The sequence below is a fragment of the Channa argus genome, unplaced genomic scaffold, assembly GCF_033026475.1.
Source record: "Channa argus isolate prfri unplaced genomic scaffold, Channa argus male v1.0 Contig031, whole genome shotgun sequence".
In the NCBI taxonomy this organism is placed as follows: domain Eukaryota; kingdom Metazoa; phylum Chordata; class Actinopteri; order Anabantiformes; family Channidae; genus Channa; species Channa argus.
In genome coordinates, this window is record NW_027125250.1 from 408349 (window position 1) to 428871 (window position 20523).

Below are 20523 nucleotides of genomic sequence, written 5' to 3' on the forward strand. Positions count from 1 at the left end.
TGTGTTTGAATGGATGGAAAAGTGTGACTTGATGGATGCATGGAGAGTACTGAACCCCGGTACCCGTGCGTATTCGCGCAGGCAAGTGGTGTTGGGCAGGCTGAAACAATCTAGAATAGATTTGTGCTTGCTAGCGTCAGGTTTGGTTACGGTTTTAAATAACTGTAAATATGAGTTTTGCACTTGGAGTGATCATGCCTCTCTGAGAGTGGCTCTAGGGGAGGGCAGGGTGCAGAGGAATGGGGGCTTGTGGTGCTTTAATTCAAGCCTCTTAGAGGATGGATTTTTTAGAGCAAAAATGGAGTCTTTTCTCTCTGCTCTATGTGATCAAAGTGAGTTTGTGGTTGACATCATTGAGTGGTGGGAGCGCACTAAGTTAAAAATCAAGAAGCGCTGCATCGCATTGAGCAGAGAGAAAAGACAAAGAGAGAAAAGAGAGGAGGATGAGCTGAGGGACCGCCTGAAAAAGGAGCTTGAGTTGGTTGAGGCTGGGTGTGGACATCCGTTGGAGACGTATCTTGTGCTGAGGGAGCAGTTGAGACAGCTGGATGAGAGAAAATGCAGGGGTGCAATGATCCGCAGCAAAGCGCAGCATATGTTGAAAGGTGAGCGCTGTACTGCATTTTTTCTGGGTTTGGAAAGAGGAAACAGACCAAAACATATATTTCTGAAATAAAGGACTCGGAGGGTAACACACATACTGATTCAGTGGATATTTTACAAACCGTGCAAGATTTCTATTCCAATTTATTTAGTAGGCAAAAGATATCACAGATAAAGTTAAATCAAGTACTTGGGAAAATTAGCTGCTCCCTCAGTCACGAGGATGCGGCTTTGTGTGATGAAAACATCCAGTTGGAAGAAGTGAAAGAGGCAATCTTAGCCCTGAATACATCAAGGAGCCCAGGTTCGGACGGTCTCTCAGCTGAATTCTATCAGCATTTCAGTCACCTGCTGGCCCCTGTCCTCTGCAGACTTTTTTTGGCCATACAGGAGGAGGGCAGGTGCGCAGAGTCCTTCCTGAGGGGAGTGATCACTCTAGTGTATAAAAACAAAGGGGAAAAATCTGACCTAGCAAACTATAGACCAATTAGCCTGCTCAACACTGACTATAAGATCCTGACTAAGGTACTGGGTTTTAGGCTCAAAGGAGTGATCGGCTCGATAATTGGGCCTACCCAGACTTACAGTATTCCTGGGAGGGATATTGCTGACTGCATCCTGTCAACAAAGTTGTCTTTTGAAAACCTAATGATGACAGGGGGCATATACCTCAGTGTTGATTTGGAGAAGGCATTTGACAGGGTCAGTCATGAGTTTCTCTTTGGATGTCTGGGGGTTTTTGGGTTCGGCCCAATTTTTCGAGAACGGGTGAAGTTGTTGTACAGCCGGGCTACTAGTGTCGTGAAATGTAACGGCCTCTTAACAGATCCTTTCCCCCTAGAGAGATCAGTGAGGCAGGGATGTCCGCTGTCTGCTATGCTATATGCAATTGTAGCAGAGCCTCTTGCACAATCCATTATAACCGATCTGCTTATCAAGGGGATAACATCTCCCAAAGGTAATGAGTTTAAAATAGCTCAGTATGCGGATGATATAAGCATTATGGTTAAGGATGGTGAGAGTTTACAACAGGTGCTAAAGCACCTTGAAGCATATGAGCAGGCGGCGGGAGCCCGAGTTAATAGGGAGAAATCCAGCCTTATTTGTGGGCCCGGGTCTGCTCTAGGGGATGTGGGTCTGAATTTTAAAAGGGGTGAGACTGAGGTCAAGCTACTTGGGATATATATTTGTCCTCAGCCGCTGGTCAGCGTCCGCAAAACCTGGGAGGAGAGGCTCGCGTGGTGTAGGTCCAGGCTTGGGCTGTGGAAGATGAGAGGTCTTGGGCTGAAGGGAAGAGTGGTCATTATAAACTCCATAATAGTGCCGGGGCTGGTCTATGCCATGCAGGTCTGTCACCTGCCGGGCGATGTACTGTCCGGGCTGTGCAGCGCTATCAGCGGTTTCTTGTGGAAAGGCAAGGCCTTCACTATTGCTCACAAGACACTAGTTGGGCCATACGCAAAAGGGGGTTTGAATCTCTGTGATTTGAAAACCAAATTAGTATCTTTAAGACTGAAACTTTTTAAAAAATGGCTATATGATAAGACAGATTATATTTGGAAGGACTACTTGGACGCAGAGATAAGGAGGAGGGGTGCGTGTGGGGAGTATAATTTATGCAGCAGTGCGCTGGCACGGCCTGTGGCAGATGCGGACCCACTTTTCCAGGAGGCCGCTGAGGCGTGGGTTCAGGTCTTGCCACATCTAGAGTGCAAATTGATTTCGAAAGCAGATGTACTTAAGCAACCAATCTTTGGTAACCCGCGTTTCGGTGGCCGGGAGAGATTCCTGGTTAGCCGGGGTGCCTTAAATGGGGTGTTTCACCAAATTGGGGATGTTCTGGACCAGACAGGGGCCTTAAACCCTCTGGAAGTCCTTAAAAAAGTAAGAAGGACAGGTGTGAACATCAGATGGGCCAAGGTGTTACATTTCTGTACAGATATCTGTCGGAGAATGCCACTGGAATGGAGGGAGAAGTTGCAGGAAGCAGATGGTGAGCTGGTGGGGGATGGCAGAATTGATTTTTCACTCTCCTGTGATCTCAAAAATAGGGATTTCAAAGATTTACAGTCAAAATTTTGGTACAAGGTTCTAATTGACAAAATATTCAAACAGCCCACAGCAAACTCCTCATGGTCTCATGTGTTCCCCACCCGACCCACTTCTACAATCTGGACTAATATGCATGATAAATGGCTCCCCCCTGCGATAGCCAATTCAAATTTCAGACTGCGTCACAGGAGAGTGCTTGTCTCTGTTGTCCTACACCAGATCAGTAAGCACACATATGTGAGAACATGTGCGGTCTGCGGGATGGAGGATGAGGATTTTAATCACTTGTTGTTGTGCTGTGCGGTCACACAAAAATTCAGGAATTGGGTAAAAAGTTTATTAAGAAATAAGTGTAAGGTGACTGGTTTGGAAGGTGAGGCATGGGATTGGGTGTGGTGTTTTGGGTTAGAGAAGGGACATACAAAAATAAATGTGGGGTTAGTGAATTTCTTGTTGAGTGTAGCTCGTCATGTTGTGTATATAGCCAGGAATTATGCATTGTATGAAGGGAAAAAGATGAAGAGGGTGTTGATTTTTCAAAATATGGTGTCACATTATTTGAGTATTCTGTTTTCGGTTGATAATGAGGGGTTTCTCATTAAATGGGGGGTAAAAAATGATTTATGTGTGTTAGATGGGGAGGGTAGACTGCACTTTGATTTTGGGTGAATTTTATTGACCTATTATTGTATGTGTATTTGTATGTATGTATGTGTGTGTATATATATATGTGTGTATGTATGTATATATATATATGTATGTATATATATATGTATATGTATATGTGTGTGTATGTGTATATATATATATATATATATATATATATATATATATATATATATATATATATATGGGTATGTGTATGTGTATATGAATGTATATGTGTATAATGTATGTGTGTGTGTGTTTGTATATATGTTTGTATATATAATATGTATATATATAGGTATGGATATATATAGAGAGGTATATGTGTGTAAAAGTATGGGTATTTATATATATGTGTATGTATATGTATATATATATATATGTATATATATATATATATATATATATATATATATATATATATATATATATATATATATATATGTGTGTGTGTGTGTGTGTGTGTGTGTATATATGTATATATGTATATGTATATATATGTATATGTATATATGTGTATATATATGTGTGTGTGTGTGTATATGTATGTGTGTGTGTATATATATGTGTGTATATATATGTATAGATATATATATATATATGGGTATATATAGATATATATAGATAGATAGATATATGACATGTTTACAATGTGTGGTTATGGTTATCCCCCTATATTTATAAATATATGTATTTACATTAGAGAAATAGATCTTGATTTAAGTTGTTTAATTTAGTTGAAAGGACTATGGATGTAATGTTTTGTTTACTTTTCTCTGTATATACCTAATTTCTTTTTGTAAAGTGTATTTTTGATAATAAAAAGATGAAAAAAAAAAATGGTGAGCACTCTGGACTTTGAATGCAGTGATCCGAGTTCAAATCTCGGTGGAACCTACCGCTGGCTAGTTGTAGGTTTTTTTGCCCCAATGAGTGACTCAGTTACTCCACCAACTGGGACACACACAGTGGCATTGTCAACGAGCTCATCTTGTTCCAGAGACATAGAGTACTTTGTGCAATCAACACTCATGGCAAGTGTTTAAAGAACTAATACAGGGAGAGAGATGAGGCAAAGGTTGCACAATGGTTTACGATAGACACACTCTTAAGTAAATATCCTTGCGGATCTCATTCAGATAATGCTAAAAACACATTTTGGGCATGAAGTGCGATCCCAGACACAATCCCAAATTCCTAATTTATAACCCTTCCCACTCGTTTTCAAGTGCTTCCCTATTTTTGTGTTTCACCCCAAACAGAGTCATAAGGGCTAGTAGTTGAAATATCTCTCTGTGAAATGCAATAAGCCTTGAAACCCCTGTCAAGCATCAGAGTGTTCAGGACTGCTCAGTAAAACCACAGACTGTTAAAACTGTTGTCTGTGTAACACTGTTCACATTTCCAGTGCACACATTCTTCATTTGGCAGCATCTGGAGATTCCCTGGTGTATAGGTAAGCACTCTGGACTGTGAATCCAGCGATCTGAGTTCAAATCACGGTGGGACCTGTTATAGTGTAGAACGAATAAAACCAGCTCGTCCTTTGAGCTGTGTTGCTGGTCTCAGGATTTAATGTGCAATAAATGCAGGCAACTTTGGCAACAGTTCTTTCTGTTTTGCTCCATTCAATGACTCTAGTACTCTACCAAACGACGTGGTTCAATTAATGGAATGCAATAACTGGATACTGGTTACTCTAAGAACTCTTTTTCTGGAGTTTGCTGAAAAAATGAATGCATATGTTAAAGCTCCATGAATTGATGTCTTCCCAGCAAAGGGCAGAAGAACACCAATACCAGCTGACAGATGTGTAGTGGCTTAATCAACAAGCTCTTTTTTCCCTGAGACATCCCATACTTCACTCATCAATCACTGATGGCCAGGGTAGCAATGAACTGATAAAGAGATAGGCTGATGACGAGTTTGCACATTTGATTCACAATAATTACGCATAATCTAAACGCTGTCTTTTCGGATTTCTTTGGAGTACCAAACAACCCCACCTTCTGTTGTCACGAGCGGTCTAAGGCGCTGCGTTCAGGTCGCAGTCTCTCCTGGAGGCGTGGGTTCGAATCCCACTTCTGACAAATGTTGGATTTTAGGGACAACAGCTGACACTTGCAAAACACATTCTCCCACATTAGTCAAAGGTGGGGAGCCATCTATTCTCCAATGCTGCTTACCTGGATGAATTCATAGACTTTGATGTTATACAAGTTACAGTTCATCTGGATAGATGCAATGAACATCACACACAGAGATAAGAGTGACACAATGCTTAGATTTACCCAAACTTCCTTGTATTGGCAATTTTATAGTTTGCTACATGATCACCCAATCTCCAAGTTGTCAATATGCACGCAATATTGAAATGAATCAAATCGTCTGGAAGAAACTGTTCAACAAAAGTAGCCTAACAATGTGAAATGGTTCCATGGTGTAATGGTGAGCACTCTGGACTTTGAGTCCAGTGATACGAGTTCAAATCTCGGTGGAATCTACCGCTGGCTAGTTGTAGGTTTTTTTGCCCCAATGAGTGACTCAGTTACTCCACCAACTGGGACACACAGAGTGGCATTGTCAACGAGCTCATCTTGTTCCAGAGACATAGAGTACTTTGTGCAATCAACACTCATGGCAAGTGTTTAAAGAACTAATACAGGGAGAGAGATGAGGCAAAGGTTGCACAATGGTTTACGATAGACACACTCTTAAGTAAATATCGTTGCGGTTCTCATTCAGATAATGCTAAAAACACATTTTGGGCATGAAGTGCAATCCCAGACACAATCCCAAATTCCTAATTTATAACCCTACCCCTCGTTTTCAAGTGCTTCCCTATTTTTGTGTTTCACCCCAAACAGAGTCATAAGGGCTAATAGTTGAAATATCTCCCTGTGAAATGCAATAAGCCTTGAAACCCCTGTCAAGCATCACAGTGTTCAGGACTGCTCAGTAAAACCACAGACTGTTACAACTGTTGTCTGTGTAACACTGCTCACATTTCCAGTGCACATATTCTTCATTTGACAGCATCTGGAGATTCCCTGGTGTATAGGTAAGCACTCTGGACTGTGAATCCAGCGATCTGAGTTCAAATCACGGTGGGACCTGTTATAGTGTAGGACGAATAAAACCAGCTCGTCCTTTGAGCTGTGTTGCTGGTCTCAGGATTTAATGTGCAATAAATGCAGGCAACTTTGGCAACAGTTCTTTCTGTTGTGCTCCATTCAATGACTCTAGTACTCTACCAAATGACGTGGTTCAATTAATGTAATGCAATAATTGGATACTGGTTACTCTAAGAACTCTTTTTCTGGAGTTTGCTGAAAAAATGAATGCATATGTTAAAGCTCCATGAATTGATGTCTTCCCAGCAAAGGGCAGAAGAACACCAATACCAGCTGACAGATGTGTAGTGGCTTACTCAACAAGCTCTTTTTTGCCTGAGACATCCCATACTTCACGCATCAATCACTGATGGCCAGGGTCGCAATGAACTGATAAAGAGATAGGCTGATGACGAGTTTGCACATTTGATTCACAATAATTACGCATAATCTAAACGCTGTCTTTTCGGATTTCTTTGGAGTACCAAACAACCCCCCCCTTCTGTTGTCAGGATGGCCGAGCGGTCTAAGGCGCTGCGTTCAGGTCGCAGTCTCTCCTGGAGGCGTGGGTTCGAATCCCACTTCTGACAAATGTTGGATTTTAGGGACAACAGCTGACACTTGGAAAACACATTCTCCCACATTAGTCAAAGGTGGGGAACCACCTATTCTCCAATGCTGCTTACCTGGATGAATTCATAGACTTTGATGTTATACAAGTTACAGTTCATCTGGATAGATGCAATGAACATCACACACAGAGGTAAGAGTGACACAGTGCTTAGATGTACCCAAACTTCCTTGTATTGACAACTTTATAGTTTGCTACATGATCACCCAATCTCCAAGTTGTCAATATGCACACAATAATGAAATGAATCAAATCGTCTGGAAGAAACTGTTCAACAAAAGTAGCCTAACAATGTGAAATGGTTCCATGTTGTAATGGGGAGCACTCTGGACTTTGAATCCAGTGATCTGAGTTCAAATCTCGGTGGAACCTACCGCTGGCTAGTTGTAGGTTTTTTTGCCCCAATGAGTGACTCAGTTACTCCACCAACTGGGAGACACACAGTGGCATTGTCAACGAGCTCATCTTGTTCCAGAGACATAGAGTACTTTGTGCAATCAACACTCATGGCAAGTGTTTAAAGAACTAATACAGGGAGAGAGATGAGGCAAAGGTTGCACAATGGTTTACGATAGACACACTCTTAAGTAAATATCCTTGCGGATCTCATTCAGATAATGCTATAAACACATTTTGGGCATGAAGTGCGATCCCAGACACAATCCCAAATTCCTAATTTATAACCCTACCCCTCGTTTTCAAGTGCTTCCCTATTTTTGTGTTTCACCCCAAACAGAGTCATAAGGTCTAGTAGTTGAAATATCTCCCTGTGAAATGCAATAAGCCTTGAAACCCCTGTCAAGCATCAGACTGTTCAGGACTGCTTAGTAAAACCACAGACTGTTAAAACTGTTGTCTGTGTAACACTTCACATTTCCAGTGCGCATATTCTTCATTTGGCAGCATCTGGAGATTCCCTGGTGTATAGGTAAGCACTCTGGACTGTGAATCCAGCGATCTGAGTTCAAATTACGGTGGGACCTGTTATAGTGTAGGACGAATATAACCAGCTCGTCCTTTGAGCTGTGTTGCTGGTCTCAGGATTTAATGTGCAATAAATGCAGGCAACTTTGGCAACAGTTCTTTCTGTTGTGCTCCATTCAATGACTCTAGTACTCTATCAAATTAAGGGGTTCAATTAATGGAATGCAATAATTGGATACTGGTTACTCTAAGAACTCTTTTTCTGGAGTTTGCTGAAAAAATGAATGCATATGTTAAAGCTCCATGAATTGATGTCTTCCCAGCAAAGGGCAGAAGAACACCAATACCAGCTGATAGATGTGTAGTGGCTTAATCAACAAGCTCTTTTTTGCCTGAGACATCCCATTCTCCACGCATCAATCACTGATGGCCAGGGTAGCAATGAACTGATAAAGAGATAGGCTGATGACGAGTTTGCACATTTGATTCACAATAATTACGCATAATCTAAACGCTGTCTTTTCGGATTTCTTTGGAGTACCAAACAACCCCCCCTTCTGTTGTCAGGATGGCCGAGCGGTCTAAGGCGCTGCGTTCAGGTCACAGTCTCTCCTGGAGGCGTGGGTTCGAATCCCACTTCTGACAAATGTTTGATTTTAGGGACAACAGCTGACACTTGGAAAACACATTCTCCCACATTAGTCAAAGGTGGGGAACCACCTATTCTCCAATGCTGCTTACCTGGATGAATTCATAGACTTTGATGTTATACAAGTTACAGTTCATCTGGATAGATGCAATGAACATCACACACAGAGATAAGAGTGACACAGTGCTTAGATGTACCCAAACTTCCTTGTATTGACAATTTTATAGTTTGCTACATGATCACCCAATCTCCAAGTTGTCAATATGCACACAATAATGAAATGAATCAAATCGTCTGGAAGAAACTGCTCAACAAAAGTAGCCTAACAATGTGAAATGGTTCCATGGTGTAATGGTGAGCACTCTGGACTTTGAATCCAGAGATCTGAGTTCAAATCTCGGTGGAATCTACCGCTGGCTAGTTGTAGGTTTTTTTGCCCCAATGAGTGACTCAGTTACTCCACCAACTGGGAGACACACAGTGGCATTGTCAACGAGCTCATCTTGTTCCAGAGACATAGAGTACTTTGTGCAATCAACACTCATGGCAAGTGTTTAAAGAACTAATACAGGGAGAGAGATGAGGGAGAGAGATGAGGCAAAGGTTGCACAATGGTTTACGATAGACACACTCTTAAGTAAATATCCTTGCGGATCTCATTCAGATAATGCTAAAAACACATTTTGGGCATGAAGTGCGACCCCAGACACAATCCCAAATTCCTAATTTATAACCCTACCCCTCGTTTTCAAGTGCTTCCCTATTTTTGTGTTTCACACCAAACAGATTCATAAGGTCTAGTATTTGAAATATCTCCCTGTGAAATGCAATAAGCCTTGAAACCCCAGTCAAGCATCTGAGTGTTCAGGACTGCTCAGTAAAACCACAGACTGTTAAAACTGTTGTCTGTGTAACACTGTTCACATTTCCAGTGCACACATTCTTCATTTGGCAGCATCTGGAGATTCCCTGGTGTATAGGTAAGCACTCTGGACTGTGAATCCAGCGATCTGAGTTCAAATCACGGTGGGACCTGTTATAGTGTAGAACGAATAAAACCAGCTCGTCCTTTGAGCTGTGATGCTGGTCTCAGGATTTAATGTCCAATAAATGCAGGCAACTTTGGCAACAGTTCTTTCTGTTGTGCTCCATTCAATGACTCTAGTACTCTATCAAATTACGTGGTTCAATTAATGTAATGCAATAATTTGATACTGGTTACTCTAAGAACTCTTTTTCTGGAGTTTGCTGAAAAAATGAATGCATATGTTAAAGCTCCATGAATTGATGTCTTCCCAGCAAAGGGCAGAAGAACACCAATACCAGCTGACAGATGTGTAGTGGCTTACTCAACAAGCTCTTTTTTGCCTGAGACATCCCATACTTCACGCATCAATCACTGATGGCCAGGGTCGCAATGAACTGATAAAGAGATAGGCTGATGACGAGTTTGCACATTTGATTCACAATAATTACGCATAATCTAAACGCTGTCTTTTCGGATTTCTTTGGAGTACCAAACAACCCCCCCCTTCTGTTGTCAGGATGGCCGAGCGGTCTAAGGCGCTGCGTTCAGGTCGCAGTCTCTCCTGGAGGCGTGAGTTCAAATCCCACTTCTGACAAATGTTGGATTTTAGGGACAACAGCTGACACTTGGAAAACACATTCTCCCACATTAGTCAAAGGTGGGGAACCACCTATTCTCCAATGCTGCTTACCTGGATGAATTCATAGACTTTGATGTTATACAAGTTACAGTTCATCTGGATAGATGCAATGAACATCACACACAGAGGTAAGAGTGACACAGTGCTTAGATGTACCCAAACTTCCTTGTATTGACAACTTTATAGTTTGCTACATGATCACCCAATCTCCAAGTTGTCAATATGCACACAATAATGAAATGAATCAAATCGTCTGGAAGAAACTGTTCAACAAAAGTAGCCTAACAATGTGAAATGGTTCCATGTTGTAATGGGGAGTACTCTGGACTTTGAATCCAGTGATCTGAGTTCAAATCTCGGTAGAACCTACCGCTGGCTAGTTGTAGGTTTTTTTACCCCAATGAGTGACTCAGTTACTCCACCAACTGGGAGACACACAGTGGCATTGTCAACGAGCTCATCTTGTTCCAGAGACATAGAGTACTTTGTGCAATCAACACTCATGGCAAGTGTTTAAAGAACTAATACAGGGAGAGAGATGAGGCAAAGGTTGCACAATGGTTTACGATAGACACACTCTTAAGTAAATATCCTTGCGGATCTCATTCAGATAATGCTAAAAACACATTTTGGGCATGAAGTGCGATCCCAGACACAATCCCAAATTCCTAATTTATAACCCTACCCCTCGTTTTCAAGTGCTTCCCTATTTTTGTGTTTCACACCAAACAGATTCATAAGGTCTAGTAGTTGAAATATCTCCCTGTGAAATGCAATAAGCCTTGAAACCCCAGTCAAGCATCTGAGTGTTCAGGACTGCTCAGTAAAACCACAGAATGTTAAAACTGTTGTCTGTGTAACACTGTTCACATTTCCAGTGCACACATTCTTCATTTGGCAGCATCTGGAGATTCCCTGGTGTATAGGTAAGCACTCTGGACTGTGAATCCAGCGATCTGAGTTCAAATCACGGTGGGACCTGTTATAGTGTAGAACGAATAAAACCAGCTCGTCCTTTGAGCTGTGTTGCTGGTCTCAGGATTTAATGTGCAATAAATGCAGGCAACTTTGGCAACAGTTCTTTCTGTTGTGTGTGTACCAAATGACGTGGTTCAATTAATGTAATGCAATAATTGGATACTGGTTACTCTAAGAACTCTTTTTCTGGAGTTTGCTGAAAAAATGAATGCATATGTTAAATCTCCATGAATTGATGTCTTCCCAGCAAAGGGCAGAAGAACACCAATACCAGCTGACAGATGTGTAGTGGCTTAATCAACAAGCTCTTTTTTGCCTGAGACATCCCATACTTCACGCATCAATCACTGATGGCCAGGGTAGCATGAACTGATAAAGAGATAGGCTGATGACGAGTTTGCACATTTGATTCACAATAATTACGCATAATCTAAACGCTGTCTTTTCGGATTTCTTTGGAGTACCAAACAACCTCCCCCTTCTGTTGTCAGGATGGCCGAGCTGTCTAAGGCGCTGCGTTCAGATCGAAATCTCTCCTGGAGGCGTGGGTTCGAATCCCACTTCTGACAAATGTTGGATTTTAGGGACAACAGCTGACACTTGGAAAACACATTCTCCCACATTAGTCAAAGGTGGGGAACCACCTGTTCTCCAATGCTGCTTACCTGGATGAATTCATAGACTTTGATGTTATACAAGTTACAGTTCATCTGGATAGATGCAATGAACATCACACACAGAGATAAGAGTGACACAGTGCTTAGATGTACCCAAACTTCCTTGTATTGACAATTTTATAGTTTGCTACATGATCACCCAATCTCCAAGTTGTCAATATGCACACAATAATGAAATGAATCAAATTGTCTGGAAGAAACTGTTCAACAAAAGTAGCCTAACAGTGTGAAATGGTTCCATGGTGTAATGGTGAGCACTCTGGACTTTGAATCCAGTGATCCGTGTTCAAATCTCGGTGGAACGTACCGCTGGCTAGTTTTAGGTTTTTTTGCCCCAATGAGTGACTCAGTTACTCCACCAACTGGGAGACACACAGTGGCATTGTCAACGAGCTCATCTTGTTCCAGAGACATAGAGTACTTTGTGCAATCAACACTCATGGCAAGTGTTTAAAGAACTAATACAGGGAGAGAGATGAGGCAAAGGTTGCACAATGGTTTACGATAGACACACTCTTAAGTAAATATCCTTGCGGATCTCATTCAGATAATGCTAAAAACACATTTTGGGCATGAAGTGCGATCCCAGACACAATCCCAAATTCCTAATTTATAACCCTACCCCTCGTTTTCAAGTGCTTCCCTATTTTTGTGTTTCACACCAAACAGAGTCATAAGGTCTAGTAGTTGAAATATCTCCTTGTGAAATGCAATAAGCCTTGAAACCCCTGTCAAGCATCAGAGTGTTCAGGACTGCTCAGTAAAACCACAGACTGTTAAAACTGTTGTCTGTGTAACACTGTTCACATTTCCAGTGCACACATTCTTCATTTGGCAGCATCTGAAGATTCCTTGGTGTATAGGTAAGCACTCTGGACTGTGAATCCAGCGATCTGAGTTCAAATCAACAAGAGGAGTTAATCATAATAACCTAATAAAAGTTAAGACTACTCCTCTTACAGAACAAAACCCCAAAACTATTAAATGTGGATTATTAAATATCAGATCTCTCTCTTCTAAATCTCTGTTAGTAAATGACTTAATAAGTGATCATCAATTCGATTTATTTTGTCTCACTGAAACTTGGTTGCAGCAGGAAGAATATGTCAGTTTAAATGAGTCAACACCCCCAAGTCATATTAATTATCATGTTCCTAGAAGCACAGGCCGAGGTGGAGGAGTTGCAGCAATCTTCCATTCTAGCTCATCAATAAACCCTAGACCTAAACATAGTTATAACTCATTTGAAAGCCTTACTCTTAGCCTTTCACACCCACTATTATTTGTTATCGTGTACCGTCCTCCAGTCCCTTATTCAGAGTTTTTGATTGAATTTTCTGATTTTCTATCTGATTTAGTGCTTAGTACAGATAAAGTCATTATAGTGGGTGACTTTAACATTCATGTAGATGCTGACAGTAACTGCCTGAGCACTGCGTTTAATTCATTATTAGATTCAATTGGTTTTTCCCAAAATGTAAATAAACCCACTTACTGTTTTAGTCACACGTTAGACCTTGTCCTTACGTATGGAATTGAAGCGGATAATTTAACCATATTTCCTCACAACTCTCTTCTGTCTTACCATTTTTTAATAACATTTGAATTTACAATAACAGACTATATAGCAGTTATAAAACTGAAAAATTCCACTATAGCAGATGCTTAAGTGAAAAAGCTGTCAACAAATTTAAAGAAATTATTTCTTCATCATTTGCTTCACCATATGTTAATACAATGGAAAGTAGTCTCCTTAATGTTACTCCTGCACAAGTAGATTATCTTGTTGACAATTCTGCAGCCTCACTACGTACAATACTCGATAGTGTTGCCCCTCTAAAAAAGAAGGCAGTAAACCAGCAGAGGCGATCTCCATGGTATAGTTCACAAACACGCAACTTAAAACAGGAAACATGAAAGTTAGAAAGGAAGTGGCGTTCCAGAAAGTTAGAAGAATCTCATTTAGCCTGGAAAAATAGTTTAAAAATGTACAAAAAAGCTCTCAGTGATGCCAGAACAGCATATTATTCATCATTAATAGAAGAAAACAAGAACAACCCCCGGTTTCTGTTCAGCACTGTAGCCAGGCTGACTAAGAGCCATAGTTCTGTTGAGCCTAGTTTTCCCTTAACTTTGAGCAGCAATGACTTCATGACCTTCTTTATGAATAAAATTGTAGCTATTAGAGAACGAATTCACCAGATCCTCCCCCCAAAAATTACAGATAGATCTTCATGTACAGCAGTGCTAGAGTCATCGATAAGGCCCCAATCCCTGTTAGACTGCTTTTTACCCATAGATCTCTCTGAGCTAACTTCAATTATTAACTCATCTAAACCAACAACCTGTCTGCTAGACCCTATTCCAACTAAGCTGCTCAAGGAAGTTTTACCCTTAATAGATGCATTCATATTAGATATCATAAATCTATCTTTAGAAACAGGCTATGTACCACAGGCCTATAAGGTAGCTGTAATTAAACCATTACTTAAAAAAACCCTGTCTTGACCCAGGTGTTTTAGCCAATTACAGACCAATATCTAATCTCCCCTTTATTTCTAAAATAATTGAAAAAGTAGTCGCAAAACAATTATGTGATCACCTTCATAGGAATAATTTGTATGAAGACTTTCAGTCAGGATTTAGAGTTCATCATAGTACAGAAACAGCACTGGTAAAAGTCACCAACGATCTTCTCATGGCCTCAGATACTGGACTCATCTCTATACTTGTTCTGTTAGATCTTAGTGCTGCATTTGATACCATTGATCATAACATTTTATTACAGAGACTGGAACATGAAATTGGAATTACAGGAACTGCACTAGGTTGGTTTAAATCTTATCTATCTGATAGATTTCAATTTGTTCATGTTAATGATGAATCCTCCATGCACACAAAGGTTAGCTATGGAGTTCCACAAGGCTCTGTGTTAGGACCAATACTTTTTACTTTATATGTGTCTCCTTTAGGCAACATTATTAGAAAACACTCCATAAATTTCCACTGTTATGCTGATGATACCCAGCTATATTTATCTATGGAACCAGATGAAAATAATCAGGTAATAAAGCTTCAAGCATGCCTACAAGACATAAAGGCCTGGATGTCCCACAATTTTTTACTTTTAAACTCAGACAAAACTGAAGTCATAGTATTTGGGCCCAAAAATCTCAGAGATATGATGTCCAACCATATTGTTACACTAGATGGCATAAGTCTGGCCTCCAGTACTACTGCAAGGAACCTTGGAGTTATGTTTGATCAGGATCTGTCCTTTAACTCACATATAAAACAAATCTCTAGAACAGCCTTCTTCCACCTACGGAACATTGCCAAAATTAGGAGCATCCTGTTTCAAAGTGATGCCGAAAAACTGGTCCATGCATTTGTTACCTCTAGGTTGGACTACTGTAATTCCCTACTTTCAGGATGCCCCAGTAACTCCCTAAAGAGCCTGCAATTAATCCAAAATGCTGCAGCAAGAGTGCTGACTGGAACTAGCAAGAGAGATCATATTTCACCTTCACTAGCTTCTCTCCATTGGCTTCCAATTAAATGTAGAATAGAATTTAAAACCCTGCTTCTTACATATAAAGCTCTGAATGGTCAGGCTCCATCATATATAGAAGACCTCATAGCACCACATCATCCCAGTAGACCACTTCGCTCTCAGAATGCAGGCCTACTTGTGGTTCCCAGAGTTTCCAAAAGTAGAATGGGAGGTAGAGCCTTTAGCTATCAAGCTCCTCTCTTGTGGAACCAGCTCCCAGTTCACATTGGGGAAACAGACACCCTCTCTACGTTTAAGTCTAGGCTTAAAACCTTCCTTTTTAATAAAGCATATAGTTAGTTATAGTTATGCTGCCATAGGCTTAGACTGCTGGGGGACCCACCCCCCAATGCACTGAGCTCCTTTCCTCCTCTTGACCTCTCTCCTCTCCTCTTATCCCGCAATTGTCACCACTGTATGTCATTAACTCTGTGTGTTCTCTCCCGTAGTTGTCTTTGTCCTCCTCTGTCCCCTTCTCTCTGTCCCTTTCTGCAGGTGTCCCCCGGCTTTGAAGCTGTGTGTCTTCCAGCGTGAAGCTACTGGTCCTACCAATCTGCCCGATGTTTTGTTAATGCTTTTTGTTGCTCTGTTCTTTTCTCTCTCCCCTTTCCACTCACCCCAACCGGTCGAGGCAGATGGCCGTCCACCCTGAGCCTGGTTCTGCTGGAGGTTTCTTCCGTTAAAGGGAGTTTTTCCTCTCCACTGTTGCCTATGGCTTGCTCCAGGGGGAATTGTTGGGTTCTCTTTATATATCTTTATAATCTTGACTTTATTCTGTAAAGTGCCCTGAGATGACTTTGTTGTGAATTGGCGCTATATAAATAAAGTTGAATTGAATTGAATTGAATTGAATTGAAATCACGGTGGGACCTGTTATAGTGTAGAACGAATAAAACCAGCCTGTCCTTTGAGCTGTGTTGCTGGTCTCAGGATTTAATGTGCAATAAATGCAGGCAACTTTGGCAACAGTTCTTTCTGTTGTGCTCCATTCAATGACTCTAGTACTCTATCAAATTAAGGGGTTCAATTAATGTAATGCGATAATTGGATACTGGTTACTCTAAGAACTCTTTTTCTGGAGTTTGCTGAAAAAATGAATGCATATGTTAAAGCTCCATGAATTGATGTCTTCCCAGCAAAGGGCAAAAGAACACCAATACCAGCTGATAGATGTGTAGTGGCTTAATCAACAAGCTCTTTTTTGCCTGAGACATCCCATACTTCACGCATCAATCACTGATGGCCAGGGTAGCAATGAACTGATAAAGAGATAGGCTGATGACGAGTTTGCACATTTGATTCACAATAATTACGCATAATCTAAACGCTGTCTTTTCGGATTTCTTTGGAGTACCAAACAACCACCCCCCCCCCTTCTGTTGTCAGGATGGCCGAGCGGTCTAAGGCGCTGCGTTCAGGTCGCAGTCTCTCCTGGAGGCGTGGGTTCGAATCCCACTTCTGACAAATGTTGGATTTTAGGGACAACAGCTGACACTTGGAAAACACATTCTCCCACATTAGTCAAAGGTGGGGAACCACCTATTCTCCAATGCTGCTTACCTGGATGAATTCATAGACTTTGATGTTATACAAGTTACAGTTCATCTGGATAGATGCAATGAACATCACACACAGAGATAAGAGTGACACAGTGCTTAGATGTACCCAAACTTCCTTGTATTGACAATTTTATAGTTTGCTACATGATCACCCAATCTCCAAGTTGTCAATATGCACACAAAAATGAAATGAATCAAATCGTCTGGAAGAAACTGTTCAACAAAAGTAGCCTAACAATGTGAAATGGTTCCACGGTGTAATGGTGAGCACTCTGGACTTTGAATCCAGTGATCCGAGTTCAAATCTCGGTGGAACCTACCGCTGGCTAGTTGTAGGTTTTTTTGCCCCAATGAGTGACTCAGTTACTCCACCAACTGGGAGACACACAGTGGCATTGTCAACGAGCTCATCTTGTTCCAGAGACATAGAGCACTTTGTGCAATCAACACTCATGGCAAGTGTTTAAAGAACTAATACAGGGAGAGAGATGAGGCAAAGGTTGCACAATGGTTTCCGATAGACACACTTTTAAGTAAATATCCTTGCGGATCTCATTCAGATAATGCTAAAAACACATTTTGGGCATGAAGTGCGATCCCAGACACAATCCCAAATTCCTAATTTATAACCTTACCCCTCGTTTTCAAGTGCTTCCTTATTTTTGTGTTTCACCCCAAACAGAGTCATAAGGTCTAGTAGTTGAAATATCTCCCTGTGAAATGCAATAAGCCTTGAAACCCCTGTCAAGCATCAGAGTTTTCAGGACTGCTCAGTAAAACGACAGACTGTTAAAACTGTTGTCTGTGTAACACTGTTGACATTTCCAGTGCACACATTCTTCATTTGGCAGCATCTGGAGATTCCCTGGTGTATAGGTAAGCACTCTGGACTGTGAATCCAGCGATCTGAGTTCAAATCACGGTGGGACCTGTTATAGTGTAGAACGAATAAAACCAGCCTGTCCTTTGAGCTGTGTTGCTGGTCTCAGGATTTAATGTGCAATAAATGCAGGCAACTTTGGCAACAGTTCTTTCTGTTGTGTGTGTACCAAATGACGTGGTTCAATTAATGTAATGCAATAATTGGATACTGGTTACTCTAAGAACTCTTTTTCTGGAGTTTGCTGAAAAAATGAATGCATATGTTAAATCTCCATGAATTGATGTCTTCCCAGCAAAGGGCAGAAGAACACCAATACCAGCTGACAGATGTGTAGTGGCTTAATCAACAAGCTCTTTTTTGCCTGAGACATCCCATACTTCACGCTTCAATCACTGATGGCCAGGGTAGCATGAACTGATAAAGAGATAGGCTGATGACGAGTTTGCACATTTGATTCACAATAATTACGCATAATCTAAACGCTGTCTTTTCGGATTTCTTTGGAGTACCAAACAACCCCCCCCTTCTGTTGTCAGGATGGCCGAGCTGTCTAAGGCGCTGCGTTCAGGTCGAAGTCTCTCCTGGAGGCGTGGGTTCGAATCCCACTTCTGACAAATGTTGGATTTTAGGGACAACAGCTGACACTTGGAAAACACATTCTCCCACATTAGTCAAAGGTGGGGAACCACCTATTCTCCAATGCTGCTTACCTGGATGAATTCATAGACTTTGATGTTATACAAGTTACAGTTCATCTGGATAGATGCAATGAACATCACACACAGAGATAAGAGTGACACAGTGCTTAGATGTACCCAAACTTCCTTGTATTGACAATTTTATAGTTTGCTACATGATCACCCAATCTCCAAGTTGTCAATATGCACACAATAATGAAATGAATCAAATTGTCTGGAAGAAACTGTTCAACAAAAGTAGCCTAACAGTGTGAAATGGTTCCATGGTGTAATGGTGAGCACTCTGGACTTTGAATCCCTCCTGGAGGATTCATTTTTTAAAGATAAAATGAAGTCTTTTCTCTCTGCTCTGTGTGAAGAAAGTGAATTTGTAGTAGATATCATTGAGTGGTGGGAGCACGCCAAGTTTAAAATTAGGAGGCGCTGCATTGCACTGAGCAGAGAGAAAAGGCTAAGGGAAAGAGCTAAGGAGGCTGAGTTGAGACACCGTCTGAAAAGGGAAATTGAGCTTGTTGAAGCTGGGCATGGCCATCCCCTGGATGGCTATCTTGGACTGAGAGAGCAACTAGCACGCCTAGATGAGGAAAAATGTAAAGGGGCAGTGATCCGCAGCAAAATACAACATGTAGTGGAGGGAGAGCGCTGTACAGCATACTTTTTGGGCTTAGAAAAGAGAAGGCAGACCAAAACATACATAACAGAAATACAGGATTCTGAAGGCAATACACACACCGATTTAGTAGATATATTACAAACTATACAGGATTTTTACTCTAATCTTTTCAGTAAACAAAATATAGGAAAAGCACAAAGAGATAAAATACTTGGTAATGTCGGCTGCTCTCTCGGTCCTGAGGACGCGGCTATGTGTGATGGCGACCTCCACCCGGAGGAAATCAGTGCAGCCATTGCTGAAATGCATAGAGCTAGAAGCCCGGGTCTGGACGGCCTCTCGGCAGAGTTCTATCAGTCCTATAAGGATTTGCTATCTCCGGTCCTCTGTAGGTTGTTCTCTGCCATGCAAACGGAGAACAGATGTGCGGAGTCTTTCGTGAGAGGCGTGATCACTCTGGTTTACAAGAATAAGGGAGCCAGGACCGACTTGGGGAATTATAGGCCCATTAGTTTGCTCAATACTGACTACAAGATCCTGGCTAAGGTGCTGGCGTCCAGACTCAAAAGAGTGATTGGGTCGATAGTTGGGCCTACCCAGACTTATAGCATTCCGGGGAGGGATATTGCTGATTGTATCCTGTCAACCAGATTCTCATTTCAACAGCTAATGGCCACAGGTGGCATCTACTTGAGTGTGGACCTAGAGAAGGCGTTTGACAGGGTGAGTCACGAGTTCCTCTTTGAGTGTCTGGGGGTTTTTGGGTTCGGCCCAACTTTTCGAGCATGGGTGGAGCTGTTGTATGGCCGAGCTACTAGTGTTGTCAAATGTAATGGCTTCCTGACTGATCCCTTCCCTTTGGAGAGGTCGGTTAGGCAGGGGTGCCCCCTGTCGGCTATGCTTTATGCAATGGTGGCCGAGCCCCTAGCGAAATTAATCTTAAGCGATACAAAAATAAATGGAATACAATCACCGACTGGCTCAGACTTTAGAATTGCACAATATGCAGATGATATTAACATAATGGTTAAAGATAGGAACAGCTTGCAACGGGTGCTCGGTCACCTAACTGCATATGAGCATGCCACAGGGGCGCGAGTCAATAACAATAAATCTTCAGTGTTCAGGACTGCTCAGTAAAACCACAGACTGTTAAAACTGTTGTCTGTGTAACACTGTTCACATTTCCAGTGCACACATTCTTCATTTGGCAGCATCTGGAGATTCCCTGGTGTATAGGTAAGCACTCTGGACTGTGAATCCAGCGATCTGAGT

The 20523-nt window shown here is 41.5% G+C and overlaps 6 non-coding genes across 6 annotated transcripts; all 6 read left to right on the top strand.

Moving 5' to 3' along the window:
• Window positions 1-6923: 6923 nt before the first annotated feature.
• Window positions 6924-7006, top strand: trnal-cag (transfer RNA leucine (anticodon CAG)). Its single transcript has one exon. It is a non-coding gene; the product is annotated as a tRNA-Leu (tRNA).
• A 1527-nt stretch (window positions 7007-8533) lies between these two features.
• On the top strand, window positions 8534-8616 carry trnal-cag (transfer RNA leucine (anticodon CAG)). Its single transcript has one exon. It is a non-coding gene; the product is annotated as a tRNA-Leu (tRNA).
• Window positions 8617-8957: 341 nt separating this feature from the next.
• Window positions 8958-9029, top strand: trnaq-uug (transfer RNA glutamine (anticodon UUG)). The gene has a single exon. It is a non-coding gene; the product is annotated as a tRNA-Gln (tRNA).
• Window positions 9030-10159: 1130 nt separating this feature from the next.
• On the top strand, window positions 10160-10242 carry trnal-cag (transfer RNA leucine (anticodon CAG)). The gene has a single exon. It is a non-coding gene; the product is annotated as a tRNA-Leu (tRNA).
• A 6634-nt stretch (window positions 10243-16876) lies between these two features.
• On the top strand, window positions 16877-16959 carry trnal-cag (transfer RNA leucine (anticodon CAG)). The gene has a single exon. It is a non-coding gene; the product is annotated as a tRNA-Leu (tRNA).
• Window positions 16960-17300: 341 nt separating this feature from the next.
• trnaq-uug (transfer RNA glutamine (anticodon UUG)) lies at window positions 17301-17372 on the top strand. Its single transcript has one exon. It is a non-coding gene; the product is annotated as a tRNA-Gln (tRNA).
• The last annotated feature ends 3151 nt before the right edge of the window (window positions 17373-20523 follow it).